The sequence below is a fragment of a genome, unplaced genomic scaffold (assembly GCF_019419815.1).
Source record: "Pyrus x bretschneideri cultivar Hongxiangsu unplaced genomic scaffold, Pyrus_bretschneideri_v1 Contig16, whole genome shotgun sequence".
In the NCBI taxonomy this organism is placed as follows: Eukaryota; Viridiplantae; Streptophyta; class Magnoliopsida; order Rosales; family Rosaceae; genus Pyrus; species Pyrus x bretschneideri.
The window spans coordinates 6,125,181-6,147,856 of NW_025999457.1; the positions used below are offsets into that span (position 1 = coordinate 6,125,181).

Here is a 22,676-nt window from a genome sequence, read left to right on the forward strand (position 1 = left end):
ACAATGGTGGGAACTGCTTTATTTAACGGATCAGTAATCATGGATCCAGTCTCCAAATAATCTATAAAGGTCTCAATATAGAATCCACGACATGAAGTTCAAGTATGAAGTTCTTCAACCAAATAGCTTGATTCACTGTTTCACAGACTGATAAATACTCTGCAACCATTGTTGATGCTGCCACAGTTCCTTGTTTCACACTTTTCCAGGAAACCACACCACATGCCATTAAGAAAACATAACCTATAGTCAATTTCATATCATCTGGACATCCTGCAAAATCTAAATCACTGTATCATTCCAAAACCAAACTCTCGGTTCTTCTATACACCAACATATGATACTTGGTTCTCTGGAGGTATCTTAAAACCCTTTTGGCAGCATTCAAGTGAGCTTCTCCAGCATTGGATTGAAACCTCCCAAGTACAGAAATGGTGAAGGCCAAGTTAGGCCTTGTGCACACCTGTGCATACATTAAACTTCCCACCAACGATGTGTATGGTTTGTCATCTATAACCTTCCTCTCTACGTCTATTTGTGGGCACTACAGTTTACTCAATTTATCACCCTTTGATATAGGCATTTCAGTAGTTCCACACGATGACATGTTAAACCTTTTTAACATTTTCTCTATATATGCTCTATGTGACAATCCCAGTAAACATCTCCTTCTATCCCTTTTAATCTCAATGACCAAAACATAAGTCGCTTCTCTCAGGTCCTTCATTTCAACATGCATCTGCAAAAATGTTTTTGTGTCATCCAACAAACTGTGACTATTCGTGGCAAGCAATATATCATCCACATAGAGAACTAAGATGATAAAGTTTCTCCCACTAAACCTTAGACAGATGCAATTGTCTGAAGGGTTCTTGGTGAAGCCATGTTCTTTCATGGTTCTATGAAATTTCAAGTACCATTGTCGTGATGTTTGCTTCAGACCATATATGGATTTGTTGAGTTTGCACACTAGGTTTCTTTCTTCTCCCTCCTTAAAACCTTCTAGTTGTCATATGTAAATACACTAAGTCCCCTTTTCAAGAATGTCATTTTTACATTCATTTGATGTAAAATTAAATCAAAATGAGCCACCATAGACATGATAACCTTAAAGGCATCCTTTGTTGATACAAGACTGAATGTTTCTTTGTAGTCGACACCTTCATTCTGCGTGAAACCTTTTGCAACGAGCCTGGCTTTGTGCCTCTCTATGTTTCCATTTGAATCCTTTTCGTTTTAAAGACCCACTTACATCCTATGGGTTTTGTGTCTTCTATTTGTTCCACTAATTCCTATACTTGGTTATTCACCATCGAACTCAATTCGTTCTTCATCGCCTCTATCCATTTGTCAGCATTTGGTCCTACAACTGCTTCTTTGTAACTCAATGGATCATTAAACTCTGAAAGGTCAGTGAGTCTTTAAGATCAAACACAAAACAGATGGTTCAATTGAAAAGTACAAGGCTCAGCTAGTAGCTAAGGGGTTTCATCAACAAGAAGGAATTGATTGTTCTCAGACATTCAGTCTTGTTGCAAAACCTATAACTATAAGTATTCTATTATCCATAGCTGTCAATTATGACTGGTTTGTTCATCAGCTAGATATGATAATGCTTTCATGTGTGGTACATTGAAAGAAGCTGTCTATATGGTCTAGCCACCTGGCTTTGTGGATTCTGCTTAGCCATATCATGCCTGTAAACTTAAGAAGTCACTATATGGCCTTAAACATACACCTAGTGCCTGGTATGATGCTTTCTACATTGCTATTTTATCATTGGGTTTCTCTCCATCCTTCTCTGATACTAGCCTATTCATCAAAAGGATTCATTCAGTACTTTCATCCTGGTTTATGTGGATGACATAATAATAACTGGCAGCTCTAGTTCGGTTTGTCAATCTCTCACTTCTCAATTGCAGACTATGTTTCATGTCAAAGGTTTAGGTGACATTCATTATTTTCTGGGCATAAAAGTTTACAGGTCTGCCAAACGATTGTTTCTGAATCACTCCAACTATGCATTGGATCTTCTTACCAAAATTGATATGGTTGGTGTTAAACCATGTTCTACACTAGTTAATATTGCAAAGTTAGATCACTCGAGCACATTGTTATATGATCCTACCTTCTACAGATCAAATGTAGCTGCACTCCAATATTTGACATGGACAAGACCTGATTTAGCATATGTTGGCAATCAAGTTTGTTAATACATGCATGCAACAAGGACCATTTATTTGCAGACAGTCAAAAGGATCCTTAGATACTTAAAGGGTTCACTTAATTCAAGATTATGGTTTACTAAAGGTCTTTGGTACCTAACTGCTTGGTCTAATGCAGATTGGGCAAGGTGCCCTGTTGACAGAAGGTCCACCATTGGATATTGTGTTTTCTTGGTACAAATATCATATCTTGGAGTGCAAAGAAGCAAAACACAGTTGCTAGGTCATCTACAGAGGCAGAATATAGATCCCTAGCAAACACAATTACAGAAATTACTTGGGTGTGAAATTCTACGGGACATTTCTTTGCTGAAAACTCCTGCTATTTTCTATGATAACAAGACTGCTATTGCCTTAACATTCAATCAAGTTTTCATGCTAGGACCAAACACGTAGAGATAGACTACCACTACATCCTTGAAAAGGTTCTCTATGGTCATGCAAGTGCGCATCATGTTGCTTGTCTACATCAAATTGCAGATATCTTCACCAAATCCTTAGCTGCTGATAGATTTGCAGATTTGACTTACAAGCTTGCAGTTAGATCACCTACCTTAGCTTGAAGGGGAGTGTTAAGGACAAAGAAGGTCCACCATCTAATCATGGATGTATAGCACCAGATTAAATCTTAGATTAGCTGTTAAGATAAGTTTGTTAGTTGTTATGATGACTCAGCCAATATTGTATTTATACATTTGTACTCACTCATTCGATGTAACGAAAGATACAACTTTAATTACTCTATCTCTCTGTACAAGTTCCCTCTCTCTCTCTACCTTCAATATTCTCCCAGAATCATGAGTTTCTACAAGTTTTTCACTGTGAAACACAAAAGTTCTTCATTTCTTTTTGTACAATTTGTTATATTTTGCAGTATTGCACATTATAATTGCTGCTTAAGTGGGATAATGATATTGCATTTGACAATTGATTGTCACTGGTTTCTATTTGTCGTTCAATACAATACATAACTCCGAGCTACTTATGCACGAGTAAAGTTGATCCCATAAGTAAATTGGCAAGCATCCTAGCTCTTGTTTGGAGAATAATGAATATTGCATTAGTAATCTTCTCTCTGTGTTTATGCGAGAGGAATATATTTATCTTTTTCGTTCTGATTTCAAATATTGCTTATGATTTCGAGTATTTGCTTATGATTCATTCTTTCTTTCTGTCAAGCAGATGCACAAAGTATCGTTTCTATTGTTCCTCGGGTTCTCTCTGATGCCCTGTACTCACACCCTGGAGGGAACATTGCTGGTATGGTCGATAATCCAATCAGATCCTTTTGTTTTTTTCCTGTGTAAGATGAATAATAGTTGAATATGAGCTTAGCTCTACGCAGCGCCCTTGTATCGCAGCATCAAAACATGTTTTCTTGTGCAGGCTCGACGGGAATTCAAATTCATCTTATTTTTGATGAGCAGTTCTTTCCCTTTGAGTGCTCTTCTACTGCTGGTAGAGATCTACATATTTTTACCTTCAAGTTGTCCAGTCAACGATGAGTGCCAGAGTCGTTACCCTCCGTTGCTAATTGAAAACTGATGCTGAAATTGTGCCTTGGTTAACCCACCAGAAAAGGGCAAAAAGTTTAAGAGGAAATAAGCAATTGGCAAGGAATGAATTAGCAATGAACATTAATTTGTTTCAGCCGTTGATGAGTGTTGGATCCACTGTGATTCCCATGGTGTTACTCAGCTGGTAATGAGTGTAGGACTCACTGTGAGTCCAAACACACATCAATGGCTGAAGAAGCGTCACACACAATTGACGCTAGCCTTTTCCTCAGCATTAACAACCGCTTGTATTTCTCTTGACCAATTTATGAGCAGTAGAGGGTATGGTTTGGCAGGCTGGTGGTTGGGATGGGCATTGGTGGCTTTTCAACGTGGAATATGAATCTAAATATGTAAGAGTTTCATATGCATTAAGATGTCATTTCAGATTTACACAATGTATTCCAATTCCATTCCAAAAAATATTTGGAATGAGACGCATACATCAAGGCCGAAAGAGAACCATAACTCAGCTGAGTAAAACTAGACTCTCCCAATACGCGTTAATGTACCTGCTCAAGCCATAGAAACTCAGTTTGATTCCAGTTTCCTTAATCTGTTGTGATTTAGGATCATATAAAACCAACTCTCGGGACTGCAAATTTTCAATTCTTGCAGCATGATGAACTTTATCCTTCGTCGTAATGCCTAATGGCATGCCACGCAATCTCTCTACTTTCCGGAAGAAGAATTGTGCGAATCAGTTTCCAAGTATCCCTTTCCACAACAAATATGTTACAATACCGGTCTTTCACGTCTTGTCTTAGATGGAACAAAGAAAGTGATTTCTCAAACACTTGAATACTAATTGCATTACTAGTCATATTGATCGCATTTACTAGTCTATCAGGAAGCATCACCATCTGAAAACTCTCACTGCGCAGATCAAAAGACAAGATCCAATAGAACCGCGGAGAGAAATCCTCATTCAAGCATGCACATTTATCCTGCAAATAGGCATGGTGTGAAACCAGGGGAACTTATGACCTGATTCTTCTCCAGGAATCCAACCTAAGGCTGTAAACCTCAGCTTCAAAGATACTCTCCGCCCGCATCCAGACCTCATTGTCACAACTTTATAATCGTTTTCTCCAATATCAAAGCCAAATCCGAGTCTTGTGAGAGCGAATTGCATGCAACAAACAAATGAGGCATTTGGGCAGTCTTTATTTTTATGATTGACGGGTTCCATAGATACGTACAACTATCAGTTGTAGCATCAGATAGGTAAACCAAACCATTGCTTGAACCGAAAACATAGAAACCAGAACTGATCACGTCCCTAGGAAGCTCAAAATCGAAACACTTGACATATGTTTCAGCACACAAGAGTGAGAAGCACTTTGCATTGCTAGTGCTAATAAGTAAATAATCACAAGCACTTTTCCTGGCATTCCAGTCAAGATGCGCGTTTAAGAAACTTGGGCTGCTGATTAAAGCGTTCCAAGATTTGCAAACGCATCTCAACTGCAACAGTGATTTCCCAGACAGTCGTGCAAAGATTTCGAAAAAGAGTTCAAGGGGTCTGCGTTTGAACATGTTGTAAACAAAAATGTGTACAAAACTCAAGTGCTTGCAATTCTTTCAGAAGTTAGAAGAAATACCTCATTGATTTGAATTTATGGAAGCAAGAGGCAACGGGGAAAGAAGAGGTGAGGAAGGATATGAATAGTACTTGGCAAAAGAACTAGGAATTGTTATTGGTACTCCAAAAATCTAATTCTACACTCCTTATAAGTGTATTTTTCTTTCCAAATATAAAAAGTTTGGAGTGTAGAATAAGATTTTTGGAGTGCCAATAATAATTTCTAAGAACTAACATGGTATATAATCACGAAGATGCATGTTACTTACAGGTCCATTTTAACACAATCACAATCTATTAGTTAACGGGTCCATTTGTTATAAATATGATCAGGTGTTAACCAAAATATTAAATTTTTCATATCGTATTGTGTCACGTATAAATATAATTTGTCATGTCTAACGTGTATACATTATGTATTGAAGAATGCTAGCAATCTTTTCACTTGAATCTTCTCGTTATTCCTTCTTGGCTTTCCTTCTCATCATGCAACCTTGTTTGATGATTGAAACCGTTTACTTTCTAAATCACCCTTTAAGATTATCTTATGCAAAAAATTAACTAAATTTGAAATCGTTGAGTTATTTAATAAATAAACAAACCAGTACTTTTCACTTAGAGAAGTAATTTTCACACACCATTTTTAGCTTCTCATGCACTCCCACTTTATTTATGAAAATTGAATCAAATACAGTGTCCAATTTTGTTTGTTTAGAAGAGAAAAGCAAAGATTACGCTTCAGGATTCTACTCTCGGCTACTTTCGATCCAATTCAGTCAGTAAACAAAGAATTTGTGATCTTTTATGTTTCGCTTCTCCGACATCTTAAGGAGTTTCTCCCTCATCTTTTTGCTAAAACCCGCTCATAGATATCAATAACGAACACGTACTACGAAAGATGAGGGCTGTGCAAAATTTATATTGAAATATACATTTGGGAACTATTTATTTTATAAAAGATCAAAAGTAAAAAAGATAATACGGTAAAGTACTGCACAGTAATACATGGATCGATCCAATTCACTTGCCAAACGAGCCCTAGTTCTCTAGAACAACGCCACAATCATCCTCCAGACTACGAGCCGAGGATGTCAGTGGAAAGAATTCTTCATCTGGATAAATCCTATGGAAAATCTGTCAAGTACAAGCATCAAAACCGAAGTTTACATATCAGATTATGAAAGATAAACGAACAAAAAAATTGACAGATACTCTATAAAACCTCCTTTTTTTTCATTTTTTGCCCCCTTTCATTCCCATTTTTTTGTGGGAAGCTGTCATCTTTCAGACACAACTGGCGAGACGTTTAAACACCCTCTTCTGGTCCAACACCAGTATTTCACAAAGGTGGGGGATGGGATCCCAGGGAGCGCCATAAAACAAAGGAATAAAGCGTAATTCTACCATAGAGGTCCACGATAGACAGTAACGCCCTCCCCCAGCGGGAACACAACTTACAATTTTCATCGTATTTTGTTCTCCAAAGAGAGGGTGTAGGGAATAACCAAATAAGGGTCAACATCAGGCGATTATGGCAACAAGAAATTATGCATAATGAAACACGGGTTGTTAATAAAAAGATATACCTCTGCAGTTGAATCGATCAGATAATTGTAGTTCAGGTTTCCATCTGGCATGGGAGTTGAGATGAAATATTCATGTCGATCCTGAAATCAAAGCGAATCAAAAAATTCATGACAGGTCAAACCTATATCAAGATTATACAAAGTCCACAGCCACATTTCAACAAGAAGCTCCCTATATATGAATGTAATTGCAGACTCCTCGGATAGATATGGTATTCAGATGTCTTTAATCTACATTATATGCGTTCCTCGTTTTTCATTTTGACCCTAAATCATGGTGTCTCTATGTGCGGGTGGGGGCGTATCACTATTGAAGTGCATCATCGCCATGCGAGCAGAACTAATGAGAAAATAGTGCAAACTTATGAAGGTCAAGATGATTGGCATACCATGATCAGCTCCTGAATATACAACGTGCTCCATACTAAGGTTGGTTTTATTTCTGCATCTTCACTGTGAACAGTGGAATCACGACGATTTCCAGAGACAGGAAGTGTAAGAAGAGCATTCATGGCGGCATGTAGTGATCTTTTTCCTTGTTCAGCGTCATCACATAAAGCAGAAAAGTACAACACAAACCTGAACAAGAGAAGATAACAATGAAAAATTTAACAGATTCCTCAAAAGAATGAAGGCAGCATACATATGTATATCTAATCAAATACGTAAGCAATATGTATACACAATGGTAGAGACCTGGTAAACGTTCAAAATCTCTATTTATGTGAACAATCCCAAAAGGGAGATAGAGTAATATCCCTGACTGCGTAAGAGTTATATTCATTTATAACAGTTAGCCACCCAATTTCGCTCACTTAAAGTCCTTAGTGCCAAGTACTTAGCAATCCATATCAAGACTACAGAAACAAAGACCAATTTCATTTCAGCTGCGTTATTGTCTATAAAACATTTGGCATAAACTTACATGCCCTTTGGACAAACCTCAGCCGAACTGCCAGCTATCTGGATAGCCCGGATTGAAGTACGTTGTTCAGGGTACAAAGCTAGCGAAGGAAAGAAAGAAAAAAAAAGGCGATGGATTATGTTTGTTATTTTGAAGAATATCATAGTAACATGACCAATATAAAGTCTTACATCCAGGAGGATATACAAGAAAACAATTTGATATATCTGGCTTCATGGAACTGGTTGTAATACATATTCCCCTAGCCACCTTTCCTTTATTATCTTTTAGACTTGTGCTCAGATCAGGTGGAGATGAAGCTGGTGGCAATGGGAACTTGAAGGTTGGGTCCAAAACCAGATGATGACTAAACAAATCCTGACCTGTAGATAATCTAACACCTTTATATTGCTCACTGTGCTGCAAAAGTCTCAACCAGTTACAAATATGAATTAGTTTGCAACTTTCAGGTACCAAAGATTCAAACATAACTATTCTCAATTTCATACCTTGTCCATAAGTACCGAAACTGGAACTCGTTCAGCCTGCATGGTAGATGTCTTAGGCATAAGTATGACCTAGTGCATATGAACATAACTTCAAGGGCACATTGGGTGCCCAAGATTGGAATGGACTGGTAACTCATAAAACGGTATATTGAAGGTGGACCTATAATTTTGTTTTGAAGGGGCGATTAGCAATTCGTCTTCTAACTTCAAGTTGGCCACAATCTATCATTTATTCCTTAATACAGTGGGTTATCCATTCCAATTCAAATCCGAAACATTAAGGTAGCCCAATCAAGTACTTTTATAAATACATGATACACAACTTTGGGAAATATAGAGACATGCAAAATTTCAAGACAGCAAAGAGCAAGTACTGAAAAAGACTAGATGTATTGGCACAAAAATAATAAATAAATAAGCGTGCACATAAACGAAGAAGTATGTACAGACCAATAATGGTGTAGGATACTTTTTCCTTGAAAAATAAGTAACAGATACTTCCACTTGAACTTACATAAACGCAACCTTTAACAGCAGCACGGCGGCAAATGGCGTATGACAAGTCCCCATGACCATACTTTGGATAAATCATAGCCTCAGGTGCATTAGTCAACCTAATAAGAAGAAGAACCCCTAGAGAACTTATTTAGGGCATACGAATGTACCTAGCTTCTTATAAATATATACGCGCTGTAAGTATTGAGATAAGATCCATACTGAAACCATTAGTTGAAGTATGAAACATAACACATCAAAGAAAAAAAAAGTTCTCTTTTCAGATTTTATTTCAATGAATTTGATGGGACTCCACCTATTTAAACTTCCTACTTGTTTCCCCTTCTACAGAGATGAGCTTATCTTTCAAATCATTAAGTTGACCATTCAACAGTGTAAAATTTCTTCAGTTTTCTATTGTTATGCAAAGCTCTCCAGTATCTACAAACAGATCAAAGTTTATCTAAAACGGAACACATTTGATGGTATCAATACTATATAGAACCAGGTTAAGAATCAATAGAATAATACTACCTAAAATTTAAAAATCCTATGATAGCTGGTGAGTACAAAATAGAAGGGACATAACTAACCTCGATTTCTGGTAGAGTGCTAAGCGCTCTATCCCTTCTCTTGTTTTAAGTATGCTTTTACAAAATTCCAAGTTGTCTTGATCATAGTCTACCATGGCAATGGCATATAGAATAATCCTACACACGAAAAGATGACACAAATTCTCAGCATATTGAAGATAAAAAAGTATTCCAGAAGGACTACAAACTATAATGAATAATTAATCAGACAAACTGATGCGGTGAATTTTAAAATTGCCTACCCATAAATGTCATACGTAGAAAGAACATAAAGTTGTTACATTCCTTCCTAGAGAAACGAGATGAATGAAAAAAAAAAACAAAAAAAAAAAACGAATATTTTGTTCTGGTGTAGAGCATAAAGGCAAACAATTATTTGTAGAAAAACACAAAACAGAGTTCATAAATCAACTCTTTAAAAAACTGAAAAAAAAAACAGTGCAGAGTGGTAAGGGTATCATATGAATGCTTACACTGCAAATAACAAACACTCAATGGTAAAAAGTTAAAAACTAAAATATCTAGAAAATTAAGAGCACTTCTACTGAGGCAATTAGGAACATAAACATTCTAATGAAAAAAATATTAGAATCATAGAATTCATAATAAAAAATAGAGGCAGGGTTTGTGATCTATACGATTTTATTTTGTGTGGCAACTGCATTCTCTTTAAGAAGTCAACAAAGGGGCTCTCCAAATCTTCATCCAAAATTTTGGAACTCTCACTATTTTGACTCCCTTCATCACCACCATCAGAGGCTGTCAAGTGCTGCCAAACAAGCTTAAGAACTTCATTAACTTGTTCTTCTCTATAAGGCTAAGGCTCTTGTCTTTAAATATTGCTCCTCGAGAATCCGGAACATTCCATAACTGCCCTTTCCCATCAAAAATGAAGTTCGCATCAATGCTCTTGACTTTGTGATATACACCCGATTTCAGAATAAGGTCAATGGCTTTGTCAGCACAAAAGAAAACCCTAGGCCCGCCAAGATCAATGGTGAATCTTTTGGGGTGATGTTTTGCAAGGATTTCAGGGGCATAGGTGGCAATCTCGATGTTGGAGTATAACAACCGGGGGTTGAGGTCCAAAACGGTGTAGTCATGGTCAATACTTGTAGGGGTGATATTGCTGCTGGCAGTAGAGGATGGGGTAGCATGGGAATGTATGAAGGAGGTGAAATCATTGAGATGAAGAGAGGCAAAGTGACTGCCATAAGAGTTGTAAGGGTCAAGCTGGAGGACAGTTTTTCCAGCAGCAGAAGCTGCGGCAGCAATTACTGATCCAGGGAGACCCGTTCCAATAATAATAAGGTCAAATGTAGCGGGTTCGATGGGATCATCAGAAGAAAATGTTGTCATGGCTGTGTGAAAACGTTTCAAACTTGCAAGAGTCAACTAAAAGTCCCGCCTTTGCAAGGACTAACAGCAGGAGTGTCTCAGCACACTAAAATGCACAGTATAAGCAAACCACCTATAAAAAATAAAAAATAAAAATAATTATTATAGACCAAATAAAAAGAACGCTCAATGCTAATAATACTGTTGGAGAACAAGCACATATATTTTTGAAAGGTACAAAAGCGAGCCTTGGAGCAACGGAAAGGTTGCTCTTTTGTGACCAAAAGGTCACGGGTTTGAGTCGTGAAAACAGCCTCTTTGCAAAGCAAGGGTAAGGTTGCATACAATAGAGGTCCCCCGGTGACCCTTGCAAAGCGGGAAGCCTTGTTGGCTTGATCGCCCTTTTACTTTCGGGTACTAATCAGGCACGTCTTGACTCTCGGGATTTGAAAATGGGGTGGCTGAACTTTTAAGCCAATTTTCCCAAGTAGAAAGTTTGCTTTTATGACATTTTCCAAATTGTCCCAGTTCATAAAATTTCAGTAACACAACCAAAAAGCTGCAATCTGTAACCAAGATCAATCTAGTAACACTACTAAAAACCCGAAATCTGCCCACAAAATAGATGATGACAGCATCTACGACTACGGGAATCGTCATTAAGCGTCATCAATTGCCTTTCCTCAAAGCCAACACAATAACATGACTTTTTCGATAATCCAATATCCTATCATATTTCATCACAGCTGAACTGAATGAACAAAACTTTCAGTTTACAGACCCCTTCAAACATTCGATTAAACACCATGATATTATACACTCTACGTAAATTTCACAAACCTTAATGCTAGAGTAAACATCAGCTAAAACCCTAATTCCTAAATCAGTATTTAAGAAATCTCAGAAATTATTGCAAGAAAAAAAAAAAATAAGAGTAGAAGAAGAGGAGGAAAAGGAAAGAGGAAGAAAGAAAATAGAGAGAGGGCGCAGAAGAAGATGACTTACATATGGAAGGGTCGGACTGAATAGAAGAAATTCAGCAAATCAATCTCAGAAAGCAGAATCCTCGATTCTTACCAAAAATCATACAACGGCGGGAAAGAAAAGAAGAAAGATGGAGGGAATAAAAAGGAGGGTATAGTACAAAAAACTACCTCAATTATTAGCCTCACGATATTTTTATACTTTATCTTTTAAAATTGACAATGTCATACCTCATCTTTATAATTTGGTCCAATGTTATACCTTCGTTAGCTTATTCGTGAATTGGCCTGTTAAATGCTGACATAGCATGATCTGGGGCCCAGTTCCTTGCCTAAATGGATTCCACGTGGCACCACACCCAATATTTTCCCGCCAAATGTCATCTAGCTAGATTCCTAATACATGTGGCTTTCTCACAGGACGACACGTGGATATTCCATTAAAATTAAAATTAAAATTTTTAAAATTTAAAAAAAGTAAGGGAACGTTGTAAAGTGTGCCTATTGAATTGGTTTCCCTCCCCTCGATACCCAAATCTTGTCGATCTAATTCCCCATTCCCATTTCCAGAATATCAAGAACCCTAACCCTAGTTCTCGCGGCTCCAAATCTCGATCAGAAATTCAACGAAAAACCCAAATCATCTTGTCGACTCGCTTCCCTGACTTCATTAGTGTTGGAAGGGGCTTTCATCTGGGTTCCATTGGCTTCGAAGGAAAATCGAAGGATTCGCCATGGGGTGGTATGTGCGCAAAGATCCCGACGAAACGACTCCTACCTATTGTAAGTTTTTTGTGCTTTTGATGATTCCAAATGTATAGTGGACTTATTATTTGTTTATTCTTGTTTGAAAATGTGGGTTCATACTTTGTGAATTCGAAATGGTACCTAAGGTGTTGGAATGGGTTGAATGTGGGTATTGTTTATTCTTCTAGCATTGTTTATTCTTGTTTGAAAAGGTGGATTTATGTTTTGTTAATTCGAAATGGTTCCTACGGTGTGTTCGAATAGGTTGAATGTGGGTTTTGTTTATTCTTTTAGCATTGTTTATTCTTGTTTGAAAATGTGGTTTATGCTTTCTTAATTCGAAATGGTTATTGAGTTGTTGGATAATGGGTTGGTTGCTTTGTTGCTTTGTTTATTGTTGTGAAGATAAGGTGGTTGGATAGTGGGTTTGTTGCTTTGTTTATTCTTGTGAAGATAAGGTGGTTTGTTGCTTGGTTTGTTGTTGTTGAGAAATGGTTAATGTGCATTGCTTGTTTGCATATAGTTGTGGTTTGTTGCAATTGCATATAGTTGCATATAAAATGTTGTGCATTGATTTCTATTGTTGGCTTTTAAAATGCAATTAGTTGCATATAGAATGTTGTGCATTAGTTGCATATAGAATGATTTGTTAGGTTAAAATGCAATTGCTTATGTTTGTTGTTGGCTTTTAATTAGGGTTTGTTGTTGTGAATTTTAGTTTTTCCAGATCTATTCTCTATTGAATTGCATCATGGTGGGGAGATAAGTTATGACATGTACGTTGGGGGAAAAGTGACATATATAGATAACTGTGATAAAGACCTCATGTCACTCCCGGTGATAGATGATATGGTGGAGGCAATTGGATACATTGAGCGGTTCATGAACTATTATTTCAAGATTCCCAACATGGACCTTTCCAATGGTTTGAAGCAAATTCAAAGTGATTCCGATGTTCAGTCCATGTGCAATTTTGTTCCAAAAGATAAAGTGATTGAGATGTATATCGAAGAATTGACGACAGAAGAAGCCGTAACCCAAGAGCAACAATTTCTGAAGTCCATGGAAGTGACAGGTCCAAGTAAAGTGGTTATTGAAGAGATAAGTAGTTCAGAAGATGATGTTGGGCCAGCAGCACTTAAACCAATAAGATATAAGGGCTTGCTAGCTATTGAAGGGCCAGAAGTGGATGATTGTTGCACATCTCAAGTAGTGCAAACATGTGTGACTAAGGTAGGAGAGATAAATGCTGAAGAAGGGAATGGTCAGAAAGAGAAAAATTGTGAAAGGCCAGAGAAGAGTAAAGGGAAATCTGTGGCTGAGGTAGGCAAGGGAGATGTAGGAGAGGGGGATGTAAGCGAGGGGGATACTGAAGTATTCTTTGATGTACCTATTAGTTTGGAGGGGAATGTTGAAGAAGAGAATGAAGAAACTACTGAAGAAGATGATTGTGACTTTGAAGAGAGTGAATATGGGAGTGATGCTGATAACCCAGTGTTTTCCAAGTTTGATGAAAGGGATTCTGAGCAAAGAAGTGCAAGGCAATCTGAGTAAAGCCGAGAAAGAGAATAAGAGAAAAGGGAAGAATAAATTGATACTGCAAATGTGGAACAAAATGTGGTTGATGATCCAGACTATAACTCTAATGCTCTTGAGAGTGTACACTCTTCGGATGATGAAGGAGGCAAAAAACATGAGCGATTTCCAGAGTTCAATGAGAAAACTGATATGAGGAATCCCACTCTTAGACTCGGGCTTGTTTTCAAGGATCATGACCAATTCAAGCGAGCTGTTATCATGTACTCCCTAGTGAATGGATATGGAGAAATCCATTTTCCTAGGAATGAGAAATTCAAAGTCGTAGCACAATGTGCAAAAGGGTGCCCTTGGAAGTGTTGTGCTGGAAAAATGTATGGTTCGAACAGCATACAGATCAAGACCATACTTGATGAACACACATGTGGGAGAACTTGGGCAAACAAGAACATGAAGTCCCATTTGCTGACTAATTTGTACATGGACAGGATAAAACTAAATCCCACATGGCCTGTGGATTCCTTTTTGGCAACTGTCGAATCAAAGTGGAATCACGGTTGTACAAAGAGGAAGGCTTATAGGGCTTTAGATAGGCCCTTAAAGATCATTGAAGGAAAACATGCAGAGCAGTACACAAAGTTGTGGGACTTTGCTAAGGAAGTGAAGAAGACTAACCCTGGAAGCACAGTGAAGGTGAAGTTGGATAGGGGGAGGTTCCAAAGGATATATATGTGCTTGGGGGCTTGTAAAGAGGGGTTTAAGTCAAGGTGTAGACCATTGATAGGATTAGATGGGTGTCATTTAAAGAGTGTATATGGAGGTCAGCTACTTTGTGCTGTTGGCATTGACCCAAATGATGAAACATGGGTTATAGCGTATGCAGTTGTAGAAATGGAGAATAAGTCCAATTAGATTTGGTTCTTAGAGTTATTAGCCGTTGATGTTGGGATTGTCAATCAAGGGGGATGGACATTTATCAGTGATCAGCAAAAAGGGTTAATTCCGGCCTTTAAAAAAGTCCTCCCTAACTCCCACCACAGATTTTGTATGAGACATCTGTATACCAACTTCAAAAATCTGTTCAAAGGAAAAACATTGAAGGATGCTTTGTGGTCAGTAGCCAGAACAACAACAGTTCCCTACTTCAAAAAAGCAATGGAGGATCTGAAGAAGCTCGATGAAAAGGCCTACGATTGGTTGGCGAAGTTGCCTGCACATCATTGGAGCAAGTCCCATTTTGAAACACATCCGAAGTGTGACATGTTGCTGAACAATCTCTGTGAAAGTTTCAATGCTGTCATACTTATACCGAGACAAAAACATATTGTCACCATGTTGCTCCTTATTCATACACTCTTGATGAAGAGAATTCAGATGAGAAGGGATATAATGGCGAACAAAGTTGGAGATCTCTGTCCTAAAATCAAGAAAAAGTTGGAGGAAGCCAAAATTCAGAGTGGCAGGTGCATTGCACAATGGTCAGGGGGCTCTAAATTTCAAGTTGATGCTGGATGGGGGGAGCAATATGTGGTTGACTTGGTTGAGAAGACCTGTTCTTGCAGAAAGTATGCCTTGACAGGAATCCCATGCAACCATGCAATATCGGCCATAAATTTCAAGAGGGAAAAACCGGAGGACTATGTCGATGCTTATTATTCGAAGGCGCGATACTTGGAGCTGTATTCTCATTTAGTAATGCCGATGAATGGGATGTTTATGTGGAAGGAAACTGATAAACCACCAATATTGCCTCCTACATGTACAAGGCAACCTGGAAGGCCGAGGAAGAAGAGGAACAAGGAAGCTGCTAAGAGGGACAATGAGGGTGAACAAACTTCCACAAACCCAACCAATAATCCTCAAGGTTCTCCTCAACCACTTAAGTTAGGAAGGAAAGGCCAAGGCACTTTGAAATGTACCGTATGCAAAAAGGAAGGTCATAATGCAAGAACTCATCATAGACATCTTCCTCCAAGGGACAAACAGGTAACATTTTCTACTTTATATGGTTTTTTAAATCCCTTAACATCATATTACACTCTTAATCCTTTAACATCATTTTCTACTTTGTAGGCATCCACATCTGCTCAAGGACAAACTGCACCTAAAAAGAAGACAAGGAAAACAAAGGTAAAAACTTAACCATTTTCTTAGTTGTAAAACATTTGGATTTAGTTAAAAAGCTTGCTTGGTCTCTAAATGAACTTTGGATTTAGGCATTACAATCAGTAGCTGAATCACCTAGAAGCACCAAGCAGAGAAAGACCAAGCAATCCACTAATTGAATCATCCAAAGGCACCAAGCACAGAAATACCAACCAACCCAGCCACAGCCAAGTTTTTTGCATAGATGGTTGTTTTTTGTAAAGGAATTGTAAAGTTTGAACAGGTTTTATGCATCCAATAGGTCTTTTGTGAATTGAATGGATGATGTAGTAGGTTTTATGAATTCAGTAGGTTTTGTAATGTTGGTTGGAGATGCTAGATGAATTCTATTAGTTTTTTGAACAGGTTTAACAATTTATGGATAATTAAGCAGGTTTTATGCTTAATTTGGTCTATTTCATATTTTTCTTGCAAATGATGAGTAGTTTGTGCTTGAATACACTTGTTTTGCTGTTGTTGTGGTTATATCCATTATTTTTGGATAAGATTTTTCAAATTTGAGGTCAAGGATGATATAATATGTGTTTAAGGATGATAATCTGTGCTTAAAATGGTATATATCATAGGTTTTTTTTTTTTGGTGGGAAAATTCAAAATTCAAATTACCAAAAAAAAAAAAAACCAAATATATTTTCTGACGTGGATGACATTTGGCGGGAAAACCTTAGGTGTGGTGCCACGTGGAATCCATCTAGGCAAGGAACCGGGCCCCGGATCATGCCATGTCAGCATTTAACAGACCAATTCACGGACAAGCTAACGAAGATATAACATTGGACCAAATTATAAAGATGAAGTATGACATTGTCGTTTTTAAAAGATGAGGTATGAAAGTGTCGTGAGGCCAATAGTTGAGGTAGTTTTTTGTACTTTACCCTAAAAAGGGAAATTGGGTTCAGGCCCGTAAGGGCACAGTTTGATTCAATGCGATTTTGAGGAAAGCTGAAACTGAAATTGAAATTTTTTACGGTTTGATTCGGTACAATTTTGAAGTTAATATTGAAATAAAATCAAATCATTTGGTTTGGTTCGATTCGGTACGATTTTAAACGGTTTCGATTCGATTCCAAATCATTTATATACACAATGAAAAAAAAAAATCTATTTACTTTCCTCTCTCCCCCCTGAATAACATTAGTATTATTAAGAAAAAATATACAATTCAAACTTATTTGAAAACCATTTTCAATAATTTTCTGGATGCAAAAGTCAAGGTGCATATTCAAGCCTTCAAAGGACATCGCACCCCAGTAAGGCAGCAAATGCCATCTCATTTTGATAATATTATTACTCAAAGGCAATAAATACCTGCAGTGCAGCATATAAAATGCCATCTCATTTTGATAATATTACTCAAAACTAAACTTATAAAAAATAAATAAAATAAATAAAAATAAAAATAAAAACAAGATTGGGCCCTCAATTTGGTGTGGGTCCCCCTACTTTTTGGGACTAAATGTAACCTAATTTTTTTACTACCAAAGGATTGAAGTTGTTATGTCACATCCCGGCCCGGGTGGGACCACTTCCCGGGCCCGCTCCACCACCGTAGCACGATATTGTCCGCTTTGGGCTTACCATTCCCTCACGGTTTTGTTTTTGGGAACTCACGAGCAACTTCCCAGAGGGTCACACATCCTGGGATTGCTCTAGCCTCCTTCTCGCTTAACTTCGGAGTTCCTACGGAACCCGAAGCCAGTGAGCTCCCAAAAGGCCTCGTGCTAGGTAGGGATGGGAATATACATTTAAGGATCGCATCCTTGGGCGATGTGGGATGTCACATGTTAGTCCCTGTGGTGAATGTAGCCGAATTTTCCAGTCTATTGGGGATGAAATTTTTCATTAAAACTACAAATGTGGTAGCCTCAAGGAGGATAAAGCCCTCATTGGAGATGCTCTTAAGGCCTAGTTTGGTAGTGTTGTGCTTTCAAAAAAATTGTTATTGTGTTGTGAGAATAAACAGTTGTAAAATAAAGGTGTTAAGTATTTAGTAAACTTATTTTTGTAAAAGTTCTTTTAACAAAAAAAATAGTGTCCGAGTGTTTGGTAAAACTTTTATTTAAAATTATTGTGAATATGTTAAATGCCTAAAAAAGAAATGGTATTGGATGTGATATAATAATTATCAAAGAGACTCATGTAGGGGTAACGATTGTAAGTTTGTAAAATATGCAAGGGTATACTTACCACTTGAAAATTTATTAAATGGCCACTATTCACTATTCTTTAAAAAAAAAAACATTTTTTTCAAAGTATGGTAGATTATGCTTCTACTTTTCTATGCGTTTCAACTGTCATTGGCAACAATTTTTAAAAAACCTTTTTTTTTTTTTTTTTTTTTTTTTTTTTTAACCAAACACATTTGATTTTCTAGATTTTTTTCCCTCCTATTACCATCCCCTTTGTGACAACCCATCCTTAATTTTATGATTTTATAAATTTTAAAAGTGTGAATTGACCAAAATGCCCATTGAAGTGAATTGTTGACTATTATTGACCATTATTTCGTGACATGTACGAGCCACTATTTTATCGTATTCTCGATGTACTCGACTGTAGGAACACGTAGGTGCAAGTGGAAATGAATTTGGAGCTACGATAAAGATTTTACGAAACTACGAAACATGAAGGGTGATTTGGTAATTTCATATTTAGAGATATTTTTGTGTCTTGTTTTGTGAGCCAGATGGGGCCCACACTCCACCATTCCCTTACTCACATGTCCCCTTTCAAACCTTGGGACCTATCCCACACTGCCACCTCACTTTGTCCCTTTCTTCCCTTAAACTCTCTCATTTTCTCATCCTTTCCAGTTCTCCCACGGCGTGAGATTGCAACCACCGACATCGAGGCCAACGACCACCTAACCCTCACCAGTTCTCCCTCTTCTCTTCATCTCAAACCTTGAGACTTTCTCTCTCTCTCTCTCTCTCTCTCTCTTTTCCCTACGTTTACTGCACAGATGCAGTCAAACCATCCACTACAGGCGTCGACGAGATGTCGCAAATTTTGGGTGAAGGTGAGTCGGAAAATACCTTGGGATGAATATCTCTAGTTGCTTAATGTAAATCTAAGTGTGATAAGTGATTTTGGGTAGGTTTTGTAACAGAAATAATTTGGGAAAACTATTTCCCCAAAATTTTCTTGCGGACCCGTGTGTTACAGGCCATTTTCAGCCACTTTTCGATCATGATTGTGAACCAAAATGGTATAACTCGAATCCCTACCATCCTAGCTTCATTTTGATGTTTAAATGGTGGATTTAGGTTGAGTTTTGAAGTTGATCCAAGCCGTGAAAGTTTCTTGACCATATTTTTCCAGAAACCGACGATTGGACCCATGATTAGGGCTAGGTCAACCCGATTCATTTAAAAAAAAATAGAAAGGGCTTAAGCCCAAACTCGGCCCAAATCATAAGCCCCAACCTTTAGGCCACAACCCCAGCCTGGCCCATTTTTGAAATGGGCTCATAATATTTTAGGAATATTCTTCAGAATATTCTTGGAATATTCCTTATGTTGACTTGTTCGAAATTTCTCGAAAACCCTCCTAGGCTAATTTCGACGTCCCAAGTCCATTTTTGACAACCATTTAGTGAAATTCTAAAGTTTTAACATAGTTGACCACTAGTGCGTCTCGATTGACTTTTTAAGGTTGACCGTTGACTTTTTACGAAACCTGCCCGTTGACTAATTCCAAATCCGCCTTCCGTTTCTCCAAATTCAAATGTTTTAAGTGAGTTTTATTAATGGGTCTCAATATTACGCTTACGTGCGATTATTATCGGAGACTTCGGCTAGCCTAGTTCGAATGGCTGCGACCTCACAAGTAATTGTGAGTGGGTCTTTGCTTTTAAGTATTATATATTTATTTAGTTTCCATTTATACATTTGAAAAAGGATTTCCTACGTATGCCTAGATTAGACTAATGTTTATAAGAATTAGCGAAATAACGGAAATTATGAAATTATCCTAAGTCCTACGGGATGCACATGTATGCGTACTTTTATGGGATTTTAATTATAGCCATGATTAATATTTTATTTATTACTATTATGTCGATGTGAATTATCAATTTACTGTTGCATGATTGTATTTACGTTATTTGCTCATTGTTGTTGCACCGGTGTTAGTACTCGTTCCGGTCAATGCCAGTCTTTCACGTGTATGTGCACATTGCACCGTACGCTCACTTTGGATCCATTGTAGGTGCCAGTCCTATCCTAGATTGCTATAGGCAATTAGGACTTGTATGTGCCGCGCATAGCGCCAGTCTTCACGTGATCGTAGTACTAAAACATATATCATTGTTACACCCAATCATGTTCATGTCAAAATATTTTTGCATGAACTCGTGTGTCAGCATGTGTCAATAAGCACTCGATATGATTTGTTTGCTTATGCGAGATTTTATGATTATGGACATCATGGTTTATTTACGAAATATTGTGCCGTATTGAATTTTTGAGATATGGCAGGCTATGGTAAGTATTTTCTTACTATACGTAGTATGTATATTTTGAAAAGTATACTTGTTTTACGGCGAGGGGTTATAATGTTTTCAAAAAGGTTTTTATAAAGCTTTGTTTTTAGGCCCACTCACCCTTATTTTTCGCCCTTCTAGGTTTTAGTGCTGAGCTTTCGTGTCAATGAGGATTCTTGACAAATCTCGGTATAGGTGGCTACCTTTGATGGTATAATTCTTATCCTACCTTACTGTATTTTACTTATACTTTGACATCACGTGTGAAATGGGTTCATTCCCGCTCACAAGCACACTCTTATATTTAGGCACTTTTAGGTTTAAATTTATTCACATTTTCCACTTCACTACACTTTATGGTTTCGTCACCCTCTTGGTATCAGCCAACACAGCTCGATTCGGAGTCCAGGTGGACATTCTGAGTCGGGATGTGTCACCATTCCCGCTCTCCTCTCATATTGTCCTTTTTTTCTTGTTCTCCATAAAAAAATATTTAAAATAAGATATTGACATGACTTAATGGTAACCACTTAAATAAGAGGTGATGAAAGAGGAGAGAGATTGAAAGGGAGAGAATGAGAGAGATTAAAGGGAGAGAAAATCTTACTCTTTTTTTAAAAGCACCACCAAAGTTTCTAATATCTTTACTTTTTTTAATCAAAATATCACATTTGATGTTCCGTCAAAGGTGTCGTTAACTGATAACGTGGGGCCCCGTGGATAATGACTAGGCACCACATGTTAATATGGCCCCATTTTAAATTTCAAAAATTAAAAACCTAACGGCTACAAATCTTGGATTTGGATCCCATCCGAAACCAAATTATGGGGATCCTAGGGATCCTCACATGTTAGTCGTTCATCGTAAATCGTGTGACCATAATTCATTTTTTAAAATTTAAAATTAAAATAAATAGTGTCTAACGAAAACTGACCACACAATGTACGATGAACAACTATGATATGAGGATCGCTAGGATCTCCATAAAAAGGATCTGGAGAGGATCCTCATCCACAAATCCTGCCATATGGTTTAGTCTTGTAGTTTATAGGTTTTTCAATTTAAATTTTTGGGTAAGGCACAAAAAACTATCTCAACTATTGGTGTCACGACATTTTCATACCTCATCTTTTAAAGTTGACAATGTCATACCTCATTTTTAGAATTTGGTTCAATGTTATACCTTCCGTTACTTGGCCGTTTAGTTTTCAGTTAAATGCTGATGTGACTTGATTCAGAACCCATTTTCTATTAAAAAATTATTAAAAACTAAAAAAAAAATCCAACCCAACCCGCATGTTCGTTCTTTCCCAACCTCTCTCTCTCCCCATCTTCATCTTCATCCCTTCTTAATCTTCAACCAAAAAAAAAAAAATTTGAAAACCCATCAAACCCCCCACCCACCACCCCCCCTCCCGGGGGAAGAAGAAGAAGAAGGAGGAGAAGGAGAAGGAGGAAGAAGAAGAAGAGGAAAAAAAGGAGAAGGGGGAAGAAGAAGAAGAGGAAGAAAAAAAAAAAAAACTCCAACCCAACCCAATTCGCGCCCCCCCCTCCCTCCCCCCCCCCCCCCCAACCCCTTGCAACCCAGAAAAAAAAAAGGAGGAAGAAGAAGAGGAAGAAAATAAAAAAAAACCCAACCCAACCCAATTCGTCTCCCACCCCAAACCCAACCCCCTGCCAACCCAAATCCACCACTCTCATCCATTCTCCACATCCTCTTCCACACCCATCCTCCACCTTCTCCGCACACCCGTCTTCCCGCCAACGAGATCTGGATTTTTTTTTTCTTTTTTTTTCTGGGTTGCAGGAGGGAGAAGAGGGTGGGTTAGATTTTTTTTTTTTTTTTTTTTTTTGGGGTTGTAAGTGGGGGGAGTTTTTAATAATATTTTAATGATTTTTCAATAGAAAGTAGGCCCTGAATCAAGCCACGTCAGCATTTAACTGAAAAGTAAACGGCCAAGTAACGGAA

At 37.7% G+C, this 22,676-nt stretch overlaps 1 pseudogene; it reads right to left on the reverse strand.

The window, feature by feature from the left end:
* Nucleotides 1–6,142: 6,142 nt before the first annotated feature.
* LOC125475769 lies at nucleotides 6,143–11,923 on the reverse strand (annotated as a pseudogene).
* Nucleotides 11,924–22,676: the final 10,753 nt, after the last annotated feature.